Raw genomic sequence first — 3,043 nt, forward strand, 5'->3', positions numbered from 1 at the left:
ACATAATCTGTTTTGTTCTATATAGGTGTGTATTTATCTTACCTCCCCTACTCTTAAACAGCTCAGGCCATTCTACTCGCTTTGATATGACCCTTGGTCCCTGGCACATTGCTTGGAATGTACTTAATAACAGCTATTAACAACAATAGTAGGAAGAGCTCCCCCCCCCCTTTTTTTTGAGTGATTACTATGAGCCAAGCCCTGTAGTAAACATTTATAGGTATCCATCACCTCATTTATATATCTAAATGACTGTCAGGATGCACATGTAGGAAAGCACATAGTCATAAAAGGGACCTTCTGTACAGGGTGCCTGGTGGCTCAGTCAGTTAAGCATCCGAGTCTGCCTCAGGTCATGATCTCGCAGTTCATGAGTTTGAGCCCTGTGTGGGGCTCTGTGCAACAGCTCAGAGCCTGAAGCCTGCTTTGGATTCTGAGTCTCTGTCTCTCTCTGTCACTTCCTTGCTTGTACTCTGTCTCTCTCTTTCTCTCAAAAATAAATACACATTAAAAATATTAAATTAACAAGTACTTAAAAATTTTATCAGAGCTAATTTCTGATATGGTAAATATCAGTAGATATAGCCCACACATAAACTAAAACTCTTTGGGGTCCTCAATACCTTTAAGAGTATTATGTGGCCCAGGGAGCAAATTGCTTGAGAACTTGGTGTTATTAGGTAATATTTAAGTTTCTTTTCGGCTCTAAAATTGAAGGGTTCTCTGCTCATACAGCAATTTAGATCATACATAACTTTTGGAGGGCAGGAGCAGGGGCTCCAGATCACTAGGCAGTCTTTGGGGCAGCTCAGAGAAGAAGGGCCATCTTGGAACTGGATTCTGGGCCTAGGTTACACATTGTTTGACTGTTCTTGGGCACCTGGATTTTCTCTGCTCTTAACTGCTCGATGGACTTGTGGAAGCTCCTTTCCTGTCTTGGACTCACACACAACTCCCAGTTATGATTCATTTCTCCCACACTCATTATTTCACTCCTTGTCCTCTTTTATGCTTAAGTGATATGTAAATTTTTACCTTGACCCTTGACTAGAACCTGCTTCCGACTTTCTTTCTTTCTTTCTTTCTTTCTTTCTTTCTTTCTTTCTAGTCCTCCAACCAGATTTATTGAACATAACAAAATTCTATATACAAGGTGACCTGGATCTGCTGCCTCAAACCATGATCCTTTCTTTCTTACTTATATTTTGATAAGTCAGTCCGCTGAGTGTGAAAAAGCAGCTTACTCTAAAATTCATAGAAAAGTGCCCAATGCACACTAAACAAATGGGGCCTAACCACTGGAAGTTTAATAGTTCTACAAGATAATTAACATAGGATCAAGCCCCTAAGACAGGCTGCTGGAGAACTGAAATGAGATGTCAAGAGACCATTTTGTGCTCTGTTACTGTGATGCCATCATGTTTCTGGATCATAATGTTCCCATTATCTGATTCTAGACACACCACAGGAATTTAGTGGGGACTGCGGTTAGCTTAGCTGCTTGCTGGGCTAGAACAGATGTTACCCCAGCATGATCATCTGACAGGGATCTGCGGCAGCCCAGATTAAGACCTTGTGAATCTGTGCACAGGACTCCAACAATGGATGAATTCTTCACTGTGTCCTCCAAGTGTTGCTCCAAGGTCGTCTCCATCCCGCCTGCTGCCTGCCCCGCCCCTACCCTGCTTCCAACATTATATACTTAGTTGTCCATAAACCAAGGTCTTACAATATCCAAACACTTCCTGGATTAGGTAATATTTCCTAAGATGTTAGCCCCAAATATCTTATTTCATATTTCCCAGGGCATGTGCAGGATTACAGCAGATTTCATGGTTTAAATTCTTTCTCATTGATTACCTCTGGGGAAAGGAACAGGGTGGGAAAAAATAAAACTTTGTTTCAAATGAAGCAATCTGAAAATAATCTGAAATGTAATTATTTCTAAAAAAATTTCTTGTTTGGCTGGCATCATTCCATACCAGGGAGGATCATCTTACAGGGTGGTTACAGAAGTGCAAAGTACATCACACATCACTGGGCAGTAAAGAATTGTTTTGTTTTTTATCCCCTTCAGTTAACTGAGTCATAATTTGATGGAGTGAACTAAGAATATTCACTGGCCTCTATTACTTTATGAAAATGATATTTTTTAAAAAAATCCAGATGCACTAGAAACTTAGATACTCTATATATTGTATGAAGTATACATACTGGAAATGCTTCATACTTTCTATTCATCTGCTAGTATTTGATGTAATTGGTGATTTCTTTGTGCTCTGCTTTTGTTGTTTTCTCAGTATGTTCCCATGTTGATGCATGTGGAGGAAAGAGGCAAGCGAAGGTGTTACTCCCAACCAGGGCACTTATTTGCTGTGAGATCTTTGGCTTGTTTTGCCCTGGGTCTCCATGACTCACATCTGTCACACAAGGGGAAGACTTGCCTTTGAGGGACAACTGGGAGGAAAACACAAGATCCAGACAACAAAGTCTTTTGGAAAGTTAAAAGTACTATTCAAAACCTAAGTAGTAGTAGTAACTATTTCTCATGCTTAATTCTCAAAATACTATGGAGGGAAACTGGAACCTAGACATTGGTTCCACTTGCAAGATTAGAACAAGATGGATGAAGAATGTTCCCTGAGTTCCAAAGCAACTCAGTGGTGAGCCTGCTATATCTGCCTTTGTCCAGCCCAAGGAAATATCCTCAAAGCTGGAGGTCAGTGGTCAGATGTCTTCAAAATGGGAACAGCAGCATCTATTTCCAGATCCCCAGCTTTGCGTGAAAGGAGGGCTGCTTGCTCACACAGGTTCTCCTTCTCAAAGCTGCTTTCATAATTTGCCCTCCTCTTGCTTTACAAAAGGAATGCATACTCTTAACCTGCCCTGAACTGCCCCTGGGAGTAAAAACCTCTGGGGCACCAAACAAAGGGACACTTTGAAATATAGATTTCTGAAAAGGCTCCTTTAATAATTAATCAAAGGGGGAAGAAAAACTGCCTACTTTTTGTCTTCCATTGTTTGCACATTTTTTTATTGGGAG

At 40.7% G+C, this 3,043-nt stretch overlaps 1 pseudogene; it reads right to left on the reverse strand.

The window, feature by feature from the left end:
- Positions 1 to 1,225: 1,225 nt before the first annotated feature.
- Positions 1,226 to 2,162, reverse strand: LOC122494427 (annotated as a pseudogene).
- Positions 2,163 to 3,043: the final 881 nt, after the last annotated feature.

Source organism: Prionailurus bengalensis, chromosome E2 (genome assembly GCF_016509475.1).
Source record: "Prionailurus bengalensis isolate Pbe53 chromosome E2, Fcat_Pben_1.1_paternal_pri, whole genome shotgun sequence".
In the NCBI taxonomy this organism is placed as follows: domain Eukaryota; kingdom Metazoa; phylum Chordata; class Mammalia; order Carnivora; family Felidae; genus Prionailurus; species Prionailurus bengalensis.